At 45.9% G+C, this 17646-nt stretch overlaps 2 pseudogenes; one reads left to right on the plus strand and one right to left on the minus strand.

Annotated features, from left to right (window-relative positions):
- Positions 1-275: 275 nt before the first annotated feature.
- LOC136637215 (5S ribosomal RNA) lies at positions 276-395 on the minus strand (annotated as a pseudogene).
- A 5165-nt stretch (positions 396-5560) lies between these two features.
- On the plus strand, positions 5561-5639 carry LOC136638414 (small nucleolar RNA SNORA17; annotated as a pseudogene).
- Positions 5640-17646: the final 12007 nt, after the last annotated feature.

The following is a 17646-nucleotide window of genomic DNA, read 5'->3' on the forward strand; positions in this document are numbered from 1 at the left end:
TCTCAGAGAGACCTTTTTTTTGTTTCCTGACAATGAGGGGAGATACTGGTCTCTGAGCACCTGATTAAAAGCACAGTGCAGAACAATGTGTGAAAGAGAGTCTACCTCTCTGAGGCCACAACTGCAAAATCGTTAGAAGACTAGAATATTAGTGAGCAGGCTGGGGGAGAATCACCTCCACTTTTCTATGCCATCGGCTCTCCCTTCACCCCCAATCACTTTGAATCTGTTAAATAAATGGTTGGCAACCTTCAGTCTTGAAAGACTATGGTATAAGCCTACAGCACCCAGTATTCCCAGGCGGTCTCCCATCCAAGTACTAACCAGGCCTGACCCTGCTTAGCTTCCAAGATCAGACGAGATTGGGCATGTGCAGGATAACAGTTGCTGTTATTTGGGCTAATATTAGCTTACATTTATATTATAAGTTGAATGGGCAGGACTCGCGACTCCTCCCCCTCAAGGGCAGCCAGATTGTGGCTGAAATGCTTCAACAGTACAGTGTGCCTGCATGTGAATGCTGAGAAATGATGACTGAGTTCTAAAGGGAGCTCTGGGAATGAAACAATATGTTAAGCACCAAAGTACGCTCTTGGCACTGAGTCGGGACATTCAGGTTAGCAATAACTCTAAGAAAGGAGCAGGTTTGAGTCTCAGACAGAATGTCCTCTGTGACCAAGTCAAATTACAGTTGACTCTATGATATTGCTTCATCTGTCTCTATCACTCGTGTGACCGTTCCTCCTGTCTATGATTATAGTTACTAATGGCTGTACTACAAAGAAGGGGATGCTGACATGCAGGAGCCCAGCATCCTGATGTTGTTTGGGGGCACATCATTGAAATCGACAACTCACCAAGCCCTCAAGAGAATCCATGTTAGAAGGGCACCACAGTAGCCAGATAAACCTGCTGCTGCCTGCTGCCATAAGCAAGGGCTATCTATCTAGCAGCTCCTGCAAATTGTCAGAGACAAGCAAGTCCATCCTCTACCTCAAGCAGGTCTTGCAGAGCAGCACTGTAAGGATCTGTTCCCTTTTCTCTATTGATATGCTTTGGATTGCATTGCTTTCAGGGGAGGGGTGATGCAGTCCTTTGCGCTCCTCCTATGTGGAAATCTCTAACTGGGTAGCTTCTTTCCCAATTGCCTTCCACAGACAGTCTTGTGTATCGGTTCAGGTCCTAGTCATCATTGCTTTTAATTTTTGGATCTTACCTCTGTGGGGGTGTTCTGGGCCATAACACCAACCTTATGGAGATTCTGCTCCCATAAGTCCTCACATAGGGCTGCAAGCAGAATATCCAGAGCCCCATGTGCATTCCAGCAGCTCCCAGATACTGCACCAGTGCAAGAAAGGTGGCAGCAGGGGCAGTTCATGGACAGTTCAAGGGAAGTTTGGGGGAAGATTGGGGCAGGAAGCAGGAAGGACAGGGGTGGGATCTCAGTGGCGGTGCACACCAGGATCCTACCTCTGTTTTCCTGGCCTGACATGCCCCCTGCTTCTACTTGGACCTATGCTGGCAGCTAGTCCATTGCAGAAGACCCATTGACAACCAAGCAGCCTATGGAGAAGTAAGTAAAAAATGTCTTTACTTACCTCTCCCTTAGGGCCCAATCCTGTCCAACTTTCCAGTGCTGATGCAGTCATGCCAATAGGACATGCACTGGATCCCAAGGTGGGGGGGGGCAATCACGGAGGCCTCCTCAAGGTAAGGAGAAATGGGTTCCCTTACCTCAAAGCTGCACTGCGGCTGCATTGGTGCTGGAAAGTTGGATAGGATTGGCCCTCACTTACTTTGCCTCTCCTCCCATTGCATGAAGTGCATGCCTTGGCGGTGTGGCTGCATCACTTAGGATTGTGGGGATAGGATTGGAGCCATAGTCAATTAATGCTTTCCTACATTTGGTTTCTGAACTGACTCAGGTTTATCAGACTAATCCAATGCCACCCCTAAATAAAAGGTATATATATATTGGCAACCTTCAGTCTCGAAAGACTATGGTATCGCGCTCTGAAAGGTGGTTCTGGCACAGCGTCTAGTGTGGCTGAAAAGGCCAATCCGGGAGTGACAATCCCTTCCACACCAGGAGCAAGTGCAGTCTGTCCCTGGTCTGTCTCCCTGGCTATGGGCCTTCCTTCTTTGCCTCTTAGCCTCAGACTGTTAAATAAAAGGTATTCTAAATGATATTCAGAATCACCCATCCCCTTATACACCTATCCCCTTATACAAAAAGAGAGTGCCCTTTCCCCCTAGATCTCTGTGAATGAATGAACCAAAGAGTAAGAAGCAGTGAGCCCAAGAAGATTGAAGAGGTTGAGACTGAAACCCTACACACACACACACAGGCGAATAAGTTTCATTGAATTATATAGGGCTTAATTCTGAATAGACATGCATAGGAATGTGCTATAAGATTTGCTTGATTATTGCAACAACAAAAATTCTTTGACTGTAAAGTTTCTCTGCATAGAATGTTGTTCCCTATAAGGGCAGATATGCCTGCTCAATTCAGAGCTATGCAGCAGTTGGGAAAGGGGGAAGCTTTGAAGTGTCCTGGGGGACCACTGTTCTGCCTTAATGAAATCCATTACAGGCTCCACTTTCAATGAGGAATGGCGCTTTCAAGACACATGTCTAGTAAGGAAAATGAGACTCTACTATGGAGTAGCAAAAGTTGTGACAAGCCTGCTACAGATGGAGATGACAAGGTTTCACTTGCTGCAGACAAATTAAAAAAAAACAACATTACAGAATATACCAGAACCATAGGGAGTTACAGGATTTCAATCAAACCCTGATGAAAGTGAATGTGGTCCGGAACGCCGGCAATGAGGTTTGTCAAACTGCCTCTATGTACAAAGTCGATTATGATGCTGTTTACATTTTTCTTTTGGCAGTCCTTCAAATGTTGGAAATCCCCCTATCTGCCTCTTCAAGGCCAAGAAGATGGGTCTTCAACCTGTCTATCAAAACCACTTCAGCGTTGTCCAGACTGGAAAAACCAATTTTTTTTCTGACTGCTCATACTGTATTTATTGCCAAAATAAAGGATTGCATTTCCCAGGAGTCCTCATCATGATCAACCTCAGAGCCTACGTGGCAAAAATTATTCATAGCCCTTTATGCTTACATCCTGCAATTTTACCACCAACTGCTAATTAAGAGTTCAATCCTATCCCTCGCCATGCTATAGCATGCAGCCGCAACAACAGAGCACGTACTGCATGCCGTGGTGGGGGTCTGCGATCGAAAGGCCAACGAGAGGTAAGTGTGAAATCAACATGAACATTTTTTCACTTATTGCCTCAATTTAGAAACCGTTCAAGAATTAAAGGAAGCAATTTTCCGCTTAGCATTATATCTCTGTGGAAAAATTAAGAACAGGTTGGGCTTCTCTTACTTCTCTCTAACTTCTCTTAGAAGTTAACCTGTGCCTCCTTAGAGCACTGAGCCAGACTTAAATATATTTTAACATATTTATTTTTCACTGCTGTGCCCATATGCATTTTTCTGGCTTCAGAGCCCAATCTTGAGTTCGGCGCTCTGGCTTTCCGTGCTAGCCTGTGCTAGCCCAGTGCTGGCCGGCACTGGGCTAGTGCTGGGCTAGTGCCTGGTGAGCGCCCAGCCTGAGTCGCTTGGCAGTCTCACGGACCGCTGAACCACAGAGAGGAAAGCAGGGGCTTGGGGAAGGCAGGGAGGAGACGTGACGGAAAGGGGAGAGGTGGGAAGTGGGCGGAGGGCGGAAAGAGGGCGGGAGGAGGCATGACAGGGAGGCGGGGGCGGGGAGAGGGCGGGCGGGAGGCGTGCCAGAGGGAGGGAGCTGGGAGGCAGAGAGAAGGGTCCGGTGGGGCTCCGCTCCACCAGATCCTGTCCTTATCCACCAGCTCAGAGCCCTACATGAACGCATTTATCTTACTGCCAACCTTTTGGTCGGCAGTAAAGTGAGTAGTCCCATTGTGGGGCTACTTCCCTCACCCAGGAGATGGGGATGAAAGTCCCCTTCTGCCGAGGTGCCGCCCACAGCAGCCCAAGGTGCACAGAATGCGGCAGCAGCCGTTTGAGGCACCGCCGAAGCTGCACGCCCCAGGATTGGGCTGCCAGATGGCACCGCAAAACAAAACAAGACAAACGCTGAAATCCAACAAGGCAAGGAACAGCACTGTATAATTTCCACCGGAAAGGCTTATATAATGATTCCTATTTATTAAGTTGGATTAAACCGTAATGCAGCATTGTTGTAGGACTTCAGACTGCTTAAAACATTGCATGTACATTATTGAAATTATTTTACAACAACCCTGTAAGGTAGGCCAGTGATCTTATCTGCAGGTTACAATGAGAGCAAGGCGGAAGCAGAGAAGTCTGCCAAGCACTACCAATGATGTCTGTGCGAACAGTGACATTTGAACTGAGGACTTCCAATTAACTGCTCAATCACTTAACCACCATGTACAATAGTCTTTGCCCAGATATCCTGCCATATAAACACATGTGGCACTGATTCTGGTGGAAATTACAGCCACGTTTATTGATTGTACAGCCAGGCAACAATTAGCATATGCAGCGGGCCCTGTCTAGGGTATTCCACCCCCAAGTGTGGGCACCTGAGAGAAGCTGTCCTGCCAAAGCCCTCCAAACTGTTTTGATTCTGCCCAGTATCACCTTATGGCTCTCCCTCTGTCATCACCGCCAACCCCAACCCCTGTAAAGGGGTCAAGGAAGCTGAATTGGCTTGCCCATGTGAGAGAGCTTTATACTTAAAAATATAGAGAGAGTGAGTTTATAGTGATATTGGACCAGCCTCCCTCTCTAACATGGCCTTCAGCTACCCTGACTGTTGTCCTCTGTAGGGGCCCTGGTTCTTGTCCCTATTTATGATGCTGTGTCTTCTGCTTTTTGCACTTAATAATAATACATAACATTTGTATAGTGCTTTCTAAGTGTGCAAAGTGCTTCCTGTGTATTAAGCTGATAGAGGCCTCGCAACAAATCTGTACGGTCAGTCAGTATCATTATCCCCATCTTGCAACTGAGGCTGAGAGGGAGTAGTGTGTTCAAGGTGATGTCTGAGTTGTCTCGTTCAGTGGTTATCACACATTTTGCACCGGGGCTCACCTTTTCGAATCTGTCAGGACCCACCGGAAGTGATGTCATGACTGGAAGTGACATCAAGCACGAAAATGTTTTACAATCCTAGGTTGCAATTCTACCCACACTTACCCAGGAGTAAGTCCCATTTACTATCATTAAAGAATAAAAAGAATATAAAAGAATATACATAGTAGCTTGTTAAAAATACAGGTCTGTAACATTTCCCCAAATGCAGTCACATACCATGTAGCATCAAGTCTAATGTATTAAAAATAAAATATTGAAATGAATGGGGGTCCACCTGAAATTGGCTCGTGACGCACTTAGGGGGTCCCAACCCACACTTTGAGAAACACTGGTCTAGTAAATTTATGGCAGAGTTGAGTTTTAAGCTAGGGAAGCCTTAGTTTGTAACTTCGGGCGCAATCCAGAAACGAAGATGGGCCAGTGCCAGTCCCTTGCGCCAGCCCAGAGGTATTGCAAATGTGCTGTAAGCCACATTTGCACCACTGGGTGAGGAGGGAGGCTGGCCCAAGCCCCACGGGGTCAGCGCAAAAGATAAGCCTGTGCCAGCCAAGTCAGGCCAGGGCAGGCATCTGGGGGGGCAGGGGGGGCAGGATGGAGGTATTCCAGGTGGGAGGGTGGGAGGTGGGCAGGCTTGTGGGCAGGCCATGGTTGAGTGAGGGGTGAGGCTGGGTCCTAACCCCAGTCCCAGGCAGCCCAGAGCAGATCCAAGTAGCCCCATTGGGGTTGCTGTGGCATTACCTTGGGTAAAGGAAATGAATTCCCCTTGCCCCAGGCTGAGCCACAACCAGCCCCAACCTGCATTGGATACAGGGTAGGCCAGCCAACCTCCCATTCCAGCATGGGATAGGATTGGGCTGTTAGTTTTGCAACCACTACTGTACACTGGCTCTGTTCCTTTCTGTATGCTTCTGGCTCCAATGCATTCAGCACAAGCCACTGATCTCAGAGCCAAACGAGAAATGTCAATAATCTCTCTTTTTAAAATGTGAACAGCAGCTTTGGCGAGAGGGATCAGGATCATGGTGTGTATGGAGGGAGGCATCAACCCTTGCCCTTTTCCACAGTTCCATTCTGTGCTACTTGTCCCAGGAAAGAAGCTGTCATTGGCAGCAACAGAAGTGACTGTCCAGTTGGGACCACAGCAGCAGCACTGCCTTCCCCACAGGTCCTGATCTGTACCAGAGCCCCATAACTGGAAATGATATTTTTAAAAAGAAAGCATGCAGGGCAAAACAAAGTTATTAGCACCCCATCCATTTTGGCCCTGAGGTGCTGGTCTTCAGGTTATGCATCCAAAGTAACAGTGAAGCATTAGATCTAGCTAGCATGTAATGCCATGCATTAAACTATGAGCTGGTGTGATGTGGTGGTTAAGATGCTGAGGTGCAAACCAGTGCTTCCTCAGTTCGAATCTCACCTCTGCCTTGAGCTCATGAGATGGCCCTAAACAAACCATTCCCTCTCAGCTGCAATACGGGGAGGATAATAATGCTTATTCATTTTAAAAGGTTGAGTTATAAGGAGCTCATTCTCACACTTTCAAGAGAAAGTATGTGAAGCACCTTGAACACTCGGAAAGTGTTACATAAATGTTAAGTATTATATTTCCTTTTCTTGAATCACAGAGCAATGTATAGATGAAATTTCCATCTACATCCTTTGCAAGATACACTGAGTGCTGTTCATGGAAGGACCGTCAATGAGGAAGAAGGAAGGGATGCTGCAGTCATCTTCCAAATTCAATTCCCAACATGGACAGTTAGTTCCACCGGTCCCTTCTGACATCTGATTCTATACAATTTAATTTCTAGCTAGAAAAAAGGATTATCAGCAACTGGATGTGCAAAATCACTCCTGCACATACTGTTCAGGGAGAAAAAGGTACATGTGGTTGAATGTACGTCTCACACAAGTATTTTGGTTGGTTTTCCCCTGCTTTTTTGTGAAAAGGCTACAGCTGTGAAATTGACAAGCTTGATTTTGCAGACAACTTCCATTGGGGAAGTGAAACTGACAAAAGGTTTGAAATCTTTGCCAATTTCCCTTCCACATTGCCAGTGGCATAGCTAATGATCATGTAGTTCGGTGCCAAGTTCAAAATGTTGCCCCAGAAGTTATGTCATAACTGGAAGTGGCATCATGCCTAGGTTTTTTAAAAAGTGAAAATTGGGAGGAACTCACCTCCACCCCCAGCAGCCTACCCACCCACTTGCTCTGCTGCCTCCCCCCAGTCAGTGGCATAGCTAAGGCATATATCTGCTACCTGGGGTCAAAGAAGATTTTGTAGCCCCCCTGCATGACAAAATCAAATCAAATTAAATAAATAAAAAGTTATTGGTTCCATGCTGTATCATAATAACATCTCATTGGCACTCAGAACAATCAGTCTCATAGGTCAGCTTGGAGTTAAGCAAATCCACTTTTTGTTCCACAAGGCAGTTGTGTTTTCTGGTTAATCGGCCATACCTTTTGATAGAATACAGATATTCCAGTGCGGTTTGTTTCATTGCATTCTGCATAAAATTTTGTTTCCAATGGTATATAACATGATTGTATTATTCATACATAATCAGATTTTCACAATTTTGGTCACTAGTGTCAAGCTCAGCTTGTTGCCCCCCTAAAGCTTGATGGCTGGTGCAACTGCTACCCCCTGCACCCCCATAGCTACGCCACTGCACATTGCACATCTGCAAGACTTCCTGCCCAAGTGGCTAGAAGGTGTGTCAATTTCAGTGCTGCTCTATGAAGCCTCGCCCAGAGTCCAGCTAATGTTCAACTGGGTGCTTCCAGGATCACGAAACTGGACGCACCAACAGAAACGAGTGTGCAAAGCAAGTAAAGGAAAACAACTTGTGGGGGAGGACAAAAACATGCAAGTGTAGATGTTATTCAGAAAGCTCACAACTCTACATGGAGCTTCCTAGAGTTTCTGTGCGCAAATCTGTGATGTGGGATGAAACATCTGAACACCCCAAAGATACATAAGTCACACATTCTCAGTAAGGAGCAGAAGGTACTTTTCATCTCTGTCTTTGGGAAGTCAGCTCCTCAGCTTGCCAAGTTCCCAGCTCAGGATATGACTTATTTAGTACACTTGAGTAGCATGGTTTTTGTAGCTCCAGGAAAATTGTTAATGGGTGAATTACTCCCTTTCAGAGACTGTCCTTTCAGGCTGACTTGTGAATTGCTCAGTGAAATGCCACTGGTGTGTACTCATTCCCAGCTGCTGGGGCATAAATACATTGGCTATTGTAAGGATCGGATACACAACACAAGCAAAGGGAGGTGACCCAGAAATTCTAGGACTACATACAAAATGTGGATAATGCTGTCATTACAGCACTCTTTCCTTCACTTCTGCCTCACATCCAAGTGCAGACCACACAAAAATGGCACTGCCTTTGCTGTTATAATACCTGCATTGAGCTTGGGCTGGTCTCCAAACTTTCTGGCTAGAGGGCAGCATCAAATATATGACTTGGTGTCAAGGGCCAGAAAAATAAATACATTTTAAATATAAAATTTAAATGAATACATTAGAGACAGAACTTAGATGAATGAATAAAAGAATGAATGGGCTCTAAGTTCCAGTATTTCTCCAAGCACCGACACATACCACAGAAATAAAGCACGCACTCAAATGGACTCCCATTCCCCACACCAGTGGTTCTCACACATTTAGCGCCAGGACCCACTTTTTAGAATGAGAATCTTTCAGGACCCACTGGAAGTTTCTTCATGACCGGAAGTGACATCATCAAGCAGGAACATTTTTATCAATCTTAGGCTGCAATCCTACTCACACTTACCCAGGATTAAGTCCCATTGACTATGGTTGTTAAAAGAATATACATAGTAGCGTGTTAAAAGTACAGGTCTGTAACATTTCCCCAAATGCAGTCACATACCATGGGAGTATCAAGTCTATTATATTAAAAATAAAATACTGAAATGAATGGGGACCCACCTGAAATTGGCTCGCGACCCACCTAGTGGGTCCTGACCAACAGTTTGAGAAACACTGCCCCACACCATAAGCAGCTTACTTTCATGTACAGGAGTAAATACCTCAGAACCAGCACATCAAGGAAAACAACTGGAGTGTGTTCTGAGGGCTGGAGAGACCTCTCCACAGGGGAACAGTCTTGCCACGGGCCGGATACAGGCTTGGTGCAGGCAGCATCTGGCCTCCAGTCCGGGGTTTGGAGACCCCATGTTAAGGGGTCCTGACAAGACAAATCTGCATTTGTTAAACTAGCGTTTTTAAAGTTGTTCATTTCTAGGCCCCAACAGTGGACCAATCTACACGTTCAGAACAATAAGGTAATACTGTCTCCTTGAGACTCTATCACTTCTGAATGCAGACAGATGTGATGGATTTGCTCAAATTCTCTCCTAAGGCAACAATTTTTGGTGTGAGACGAAGGTTTCCGTGCAAACCAATTGGGGGAGGGAGCCCCCACTGAGTATAGTGAGAGGGATTTCCAACGATGCATAAACAGCACTGCACTGCATAAGTTTGTAAAGTACACGAGAACGTCCCTGTTATAATCTGTGGCTTGTTGGAAGGTCCTCTTTTGTCAGGCGGGGGCCTAGTAAGAACGCCATAGAGGGGGCCAATGTTACAAATGCTGGGAGCATCTGTAGCAGACTAGAAACAGATGGCTGCTTGTTTTTTTTTAAATCCCTTACTCTTCTGTTAATGGATGAAATGTTAACTATATCATTTAATTGATTCTGAATTTGAATTTTAAATTTGTATCTTTATGCTTTGCTCATAAATCCATAAACATGGGACACTTTTCAAAAGGGAAAATGATGGACATTCACTTATTTATGTGGTCATAATAACTGCACGCGCAATACATGCATACTTTGCATAATGGACAAATTACCCAGGGTGCCAGTGGCAGATGATGACACCTGGCAAAAGATAAAGCAATAATATGGGATTCTGGATGAACACTGCATATTAATAGGATACAAACAGAAAATATGTTCCCATTAGGATTGCTCCTGGGTTGTTTTTTAACTGACATTTTCACAGCCCAATCCTATTGGACAATTGTTCCACTGTCACAAAAGGCCCAGTGACAGTGCAAAGATTGCACTGCCAGCAGACCGGTCCAAGCCGCTGAACAGCAACAGCAGCATCAGAGCCATACTGCTGCAGACCCCGGCTCCCCGGTGGGAAAAGGGAAGAAAGGGGAAGTTTCAGGGTGCAGAGGGAGAAGGCAGGGAAGGAAGGGTAGATCCTGCTGACTTTGGCATGAGTCCTATCCCCTCTCCTTTTCACACTTTGGACTTACACCTGCTATATAGCGAGCATAGGTCAAAGGCGACCTGAAGACTTAAGATGAATTTTTCTGGCTTACCTCTGGTTTGGCTTCAGGTCATCCCACCACCATACCATGTAGTGTGTACCTTCTTGGTGCAGCTGCATGCCATCGTGTGGCAGGGAACAGGATTGCGCTGGTAATATATAGACATTTGACAGTGCAATCCTAACTTGTGCTGTAACAGGGAGGCCAGCAGGCCTGCCCTGCCCTGTATCCAGTGTGAGTTTTGGGCTGAAAGCAACTCAGATGGGGGGAAGGGAAATAACTCCCTTACCTTAAGAAGAGTCACTGCAGTCCCAAAGGGTCTACTCAGATCTGCACCACCTAAAGGGGTGGTGCAGAATCAAGCAGCCAGGAGCTGGCCCAGGCAACCCGGGAATGGGGTCAAGATCCAGCACAATTGCCGGGTCCTGGTCCCAAGCCCCCGCTCTCCTGCCACCCACCCTCCTCCCACACTGAAACATCTCCTCCTGGCCCTCCCCACACACCCCAAGATCCCCGCGCTGGCCAAGCTCAGCTGGCACAGTTTTGGTATAGCAGAGACTGGATTATTTACAGCACATTTGCGACCCTCCAAGGCCAGCGCAAGGGTCTTGCATCAGCCCAATGAGTGCTTAGGATTGCACACCAAGTAATTTAAGATATACGAATGAATGGCAGCTGTTTAATTATGCAAGGGAGGGCACCAGGATGAGATTTCTTGTTATCTGGTGTGCTCCCAGGGGCATTTGGTGGGCCGCTGTGAGATACAGGAAGCTGGACTAGATGGGCCTATGGCCTGATCCAGTGGGTCTGTTGTTATGTTCTGATGTTCTTAATTATCATTACTCTGATATCATACTTTTCCTTTGAAAAGCTCTGAGCGGTTTACCTTAGGCTGTAGGTGGTTACCCATCCGTACACTTTCCACACTAAAACCTACTTAGCTTTATGAACATGGCAGTATCATGCATCCTCAGACCACCTTCTGAATAGAAAGCTTCCTTCCCATTCTCTTTCCTGATAAGAATGCTGCAGACTGGCAAAATAATTTATTTCCCACTCCTGGCCCAAACACAGACAGACACAATCAATGGCTAGCAGTCATGATGACCATTGGTTGTGTCCAGTGTGTTTTTGAATGCTAGTTGATGGGGAGCAATGGTGCAAGAGGGGTTATTGGCTTCATATCCTGCTGTGCATGTCCCAAGGATCTCTGGTTGGCCACTGTGGGAAATAACATACTGAACTAGATGAAACCTTGGCTTGACCCACCAGCAGGGCTCTCCTGTACATTTTTCAGCTGAGACTAATAATGGGGAGAGTGTTAAAAGGATAATCTCATTAATTTTCTGTTCATGTCGTCTGTCTCTGTTTTTTTTTTTTTTTTACAGATAGGATATAGGAGTGAAGATCAACTCTGCCACAAAAATAGCATAATTCAACAAAAGGGAAAAAAGAAAGAAGACACCAGTCCTGTCTTTTCACTTATCCATCTAATAGGAATGATGGAGGAAAATATGTCTTCAGGAAATTGTGTGGAGCTAGGACCCTTCAGAATGTAGGCTAGCCAGATCTGTTTTATTTTGCAATGCATTGAATCTCAGCGCAATGAACTGATTTTCTTAACACCTTTCTTTTATTTTAAGATGAAAACTATCTCATTCTCAATATGCTATACTCAGTTTGGCCTTCATTTGATACTGTCTTCAAGAACATTCTTTATACCTCATTCACCTAAAAAACCCACGTGCCAGTCTTATATAAAATGGTAACAAAAATGATTAAAAGAAGCAAAGACTATAATGGGAAATGCTGCATTCTGAAACCTTTGGAGGGGCTGAAGAAATGAATGAATGTATTTTTTAAAGTCAGACACAACCATTTTTAGAATGCAATAAATGTTTGCTAGTTCATGCTCTTAGTAATATTTCGTAACAGTTCATAGCCCTATCTGTTTAAGGCTGTATTTCTCAACCAGTGGTGTGGGTACCACCAGTGATACTTGCGGTAATGGGTGGTACTCACGGGACCCCTGGACATCTGCTACCCAGTAGTGAGACCAGAAACATGATGCAATATCAACAGTAGGAAGCTTGGCTTGGCATGCAGAGCTCCAAAGCATGCTTTTCCATGCATGAAAAAACCTTCCTGTCCACCCTGAGCCTCTTACTGGTGTTTGTCGTATCACATCTGGCCTCCCAACCTGGTTGTCATCACCAGTTACTTCTGGAGGTACTTTGAATAAGTGGACCGTGTGAAGGGGTACAGCGGAAGACAAATATTGAGAAACACTGATTTATGGTGTTAATGTCCACCCCCCTGTAGGCACTACGTGAGGCTTTTCCCCAGTACCCTTCAGTCACTTAACTTGCTATCATTTGGTCTCTGCAGGCCATACTATCTCCCAAGCTTGCAATCTCCCAAGCTTGCAATCTCCACAGCCTCCAGTACAAAACAAGACCAACCCTTCTGTTAATTTTTTCTCTCCTAGATACACTGATCCCTGGTTAGACTTTTCAGTTCCTTCATGGCTTCAATTATTGTGAGCTGAAGACCCATATTTATTCATGTCTATTCAGCTCTTTCTTACAGCAGTTTCCTTGACGACCAGTGGTCTCCCAGGTTCACACCTTCTTGGCTTGCATGTCCTCAAACCATTTGCTTGGGCGTTATGTTCCCCTTCACTTTACTCCTTTGGAGTTCAGCTTATTAAAAATAAAATCCACATGGACAAGAGTATCACTTGCTATATTTTGGAGGTGTTGGTTATTTCTTGTGGCCCAGTGGCCCAGTTGTTTTCTTCAGCCTTCTTTCTGTAGAGATTGTTGATATATATTGTATTCTTGGTTCTCTCTCACAGACATGTAGGAAACTGCTCTACCATAACAGATCATTTTGGAAGGAGCAGCTCTCTGGGGAACCTCATTTTGCTTTCTGTCTCCTGCTACAAGTCTCACCCCCATGGCATGTTTGTGAAGTATCTTTGTTTCCTTTATGTTTGAAGGTCAAGTCTTCTGATGTCCTAATGATGAAAGCTAACGTGTACTCATTTGCCTCTGGGTTGGAACGTTCTGTGCCTACCTTCATGCTTAAATTGTGAAGATGTGCTATAGTCTAGACCAGTGGTTTTCAATCTTTTTCATTTCATGGCATACTGGCAAAGTGCTAAAATTATCAAGGTACACCATCAGCTTTTTTGACAAATGACAAGGCACACTGTACGGCTGGCCAGGGGCTCATAGTCCCCAATGGCGCTACTAATAAATGACCCTCCCCCAAACATCTGTGGCACATCAGTGGATCACTCATGGCACACCAATGAGCCACAGCACACTGGTTGAAAATCAGTGGTCTAGGTTGTTTCATTTTATTGGTGAAACTGAGGCATCTTCAAATACTTAGAGGGTAACCAGAAGGCAATTCTTAAGATCCATCTGGTGTTGACTGAATATTATGGCTATCATGCTTTTTAAACTTTTCCAACAGGTGATTGTCCAGGGGAGGAAGTCTAAGAGGTCAGGAAATTACCGAGCTTCGCCCTGGAGATTCTCCTGACATGTCTCCCTCCCTGACCCAAACAAACTGCCAATATGTCTCCTGCCTTCTTCTTTATGTCCTTAATTATCTTCTTCTATATATAGCACTGCATTGAAGTGAAGCCACGTTATAACAAGTCATTAATGGTATTCCCACTCTCCATTTTCCGTTTGTAAGGATTTTCTCTAACGAAAAATTGATGCAGGCGGCAAGCTGCATTGTGTCCGTTTGCTGGATCTTACAACACGATTCTCTCTGCACCTTGTTACTGAATGCATCACTCTGAGGGAAAAAAAAATCTCTGTAGTAAGTTTGGGCCAAGCATCTCTGCAACACCAGATCACCACGCTCATTTTCCCACTTCCCTTCCTTGCTCAACCCCTCCGTTTTGACCGTCTGTCCCTCGGTGGCCAAGGTGTTCTGTAGTCTCCTCAGGCCTCTTCTGCTCACTGAGGAACGAAAGGTTCATCTCACAGCTCTTCTGGAGAAATAATTACAGCAATCTATAATCTGTTAATATCCACAGGAAGGAGCTGTGGAGAGATACACCGGGCTTGAAATTGAATTAATAAATTAGCTCAGCACATTTTTTAATCAACCACACTGGAGTACTGCTCTCATCGTGCCCAGGGGAAAATAACAAGAACTGTGAAGAGATGCAAACTCACCTTCATGACAGACTATAGGGCATGGAGCAAGATGTGCAAATGAGGATTGCTGTCAGCCAATTGGCTTGCAAAGAGAAAGGCCTATGGAGCTTCCACTTCCAGTGGCACTTATTTCCAGAAAGGGCCACTGATCGGATTTTTTATCAAATCAAATTTTCCTATCATTCCCCCCCCACCCCAGACCAGAGCAATGTGTGTTTAAACATAGTTTGGACAATCTGAACATACAGCCCAATCCTAATGGGCTGCCCCACTGACTGCCGTAAAGCAGTTGTGAAGAGCACCCTACATGTGCTGCTAAGAAAATAAGAACATAAGAAGAGCCCTGCTGGATCAGGCCAAAGGCCCATCTAGTCCAGCTTCCTGTATCTTATGGTGGCCCACCGAATGCTTCAGGGAACACACAACCTGCATTCTGGTGCCTTCCCCTGCATCTGGCAATCAGAGAAAGCCTCCCTGTACCTTGCACATACCTACCATGGCTTGTAACCCATGATGAACTTTTCCTCCAGAAATTTGTCCAATCCCCACTGAAAGGCATCTAGGCAAGATGCCATCACTGCTTCCTATGGCAAGGAGTTCCACAGACTAATTACATGCTGGGTAAAGAAATATTTTCTTTTGTCTGTCCTAACTCTCCCAACACTCAACTTTCATGGATCTGGAGCTGCTGGAGCACTTCCTGTGCATCTTGTTGAAACTGACCGTTCGTTGAAGTAGGTAAGCCAACGGGAAGGTGTGAGGGGGGTGGGGAGATGGAATGGTGGTGGGGAGGGGCAAAACTGGGTTGAGATGGGGGAGGAACAAGGTGGAAGGGTTGCAGGAGGTGTGGGTCTGGCAGCAGTGGCACTCACTGGATCCCATCTCCTCCAGCAGCAGAATCCCCACTCCCTTTCTTTCCTTGCTCTTGTGCCAGCTAAAGAGCTGGCTTAGGTCCTAAGAGACCCATTGCCGGGCAAGAGTCTTATGGAAGGGAAAGGGGATTTAAATCCCCTTCTCTTTGAAAGCCTCCCACCCCCATGGTGTGTGCCTTTTTGGTGTGACTACAACAGCATGGGGAAAAGATAGGGTTGGGCTAATATTTATTCATTTTTAAGTGCAAAGTCTTATGCATGTCTACTCAGAAGTAAGTCTCATTAAGTTCAGTGGGACTTCTACCAGGTAATTGTGCATAAGACTGCAGCCTTAAGGTCTTTTTCCATGTCCAGTAATACCCACAGATATTGACCCTGAGCTTTTATCCTTAATGAATAAGCTTCGTTTACATAGGCAGGGAGTAATTGGGTGTTTTAGCCATTGCTCATTCACTTGAATCCTGCACAGCTGTCTCTGTCATTACACTACTGTAGTTCAGTTCATGGTAAGTTTTGATGTACTTTCCAGTTCTTGTGTGGAGGTCACGCAGAGGTCCACCACCATCTTCTGTGCTTTAGAAAAACCGAACTCTACCCTTCCCCGGCACAGAGAACCATTAACTGCTTCTGTGAGGAGAAGGAGAGAAACTGTGAACTGTGTTTTCAATGAAATGCAAGCCACCCTGAGGGCCTCTTAGAAGGTAGAAAGGTGGCATGCAAGTGCCTAGACAGACAAATAAATAAAGTGCAAACCATAGTTTCGTGGTTTGAATGTAGATGGAAGAGGAAGGGGAAATAGGGAAGAGGACCTGAGAGTTGCACTCATATAGCACTAAGTAGCCCCAAGTACCCCCAATAAAGCTTGAGACTAGGGGCTTGGGTTACAGGCCACAATTTCGTCAATATTAAATATATGTTACCTGCAGTGAGAATCCTGCCTTCTCACACCCCATATTTCTTTAGTACAGTCTCTTGTATCAGAAGAGGTAGCTGGGGGTAGTTTATTCCCCCTTCCAGGCATTCCCAAACCAATTCAAAGCTGTGGATCATTTGGTGACAATCCTGGTTTATCCATGTGACCCCTTGTAAGGGCTTAAGGAAGCTCTGAATTGCATCACCCCCTCCTTCCAAGCCAAAAGGTCTTTGAGGTTGACTTGGCAATTATTGCTCAGGGTGGTCCCAGCCAGGACCCCTCAACTGTGGAAACTGGCCCTTGACCAATCCACTTGCCTCAGGGTACATACCAATCCCTAATCTTATTCTCAGTCCTGTACTGTACTTGCTAGTTGTGACCAACTGAGATACGGCAAACAAGTGACCCCCTGGGGTAGGCAAAAGCCACCCCATAGGCTGATCTGGTAGGAATGCTAGTTCTGGCAGTGATAGCACACAAGAGGATTGGGCTGAAAGAGGAACAATGGACTCCAAATATATTAGTGAGACTCTCATGCCCTCCACTTCTAAGCTTCATCCCCTAGATAGGGAATGTGTAGAACCCCATTGGTCAATTCTAACTATTTGGACAGAGTGTGTTGGCAACCTTCAGTCTCGAAAGACTATGGTATCACGATCTGAATGGTGGTTCTGGAACAGCATCTAGTGTGGCTGAAAAGGCTGATTCGGGAGTGGCAATCCCTTCCACACCGGGAGCAAGAGCAGTCTGTCCCTGGTCTGTCTCCCTGGCTATGGGCCTTCCTTCTTTGCCTCTTTGCCTCAGACTGTTGGCCAAGTGTCTCTTCAAACTGGAAGAGGCCATGCTGCACAGCCTGCCTCCAAGCGGGCCGCTCAGAGGCCAGGGTTTCCCACCCGTTGAGGTCCACTCCTAAGGCCTTCAGATCCCTCTTGCAGATGTCCTTGTATCGCAGCTGTGGTCTACCTGTAGGGCGCTTTCCTTGCACGAGTTCTCCATAGAGGAGATCCTTTGGGATCTGGCCATCATCCATTCTCACAACATGACCAAGCCAACGCAGGTGTCTCTGTTTCAGCAGTGCATACATGCTAGGGATTCCAGCTCGTTCCAGGAATGTGTTGTTTGGAACTTTGTCCTGCCAGGTGATGCCGAGGATGCGTCGGAGGCAGCGCATGTGGAAAGCGTTCAGTTTCCTCTCCTGTTGTGAGCGAAGAGTCCATGACTCGCTGCAG

The sequence above is a fragment of the Tiliqua scincoides genome, chromosome 1 (assembly GCF_035046505.1).
Source record: "Tiliqua scincoides isolate rTilSci1 chromosome 1, rTilSci1.hap2, whole genome shotgun sequence".
NCBI lineage: Eukaryota > Metazoa > Chordata > Lepidosauria > Squamata > Scincidae > Tiliqua > Tiliqua scincoides.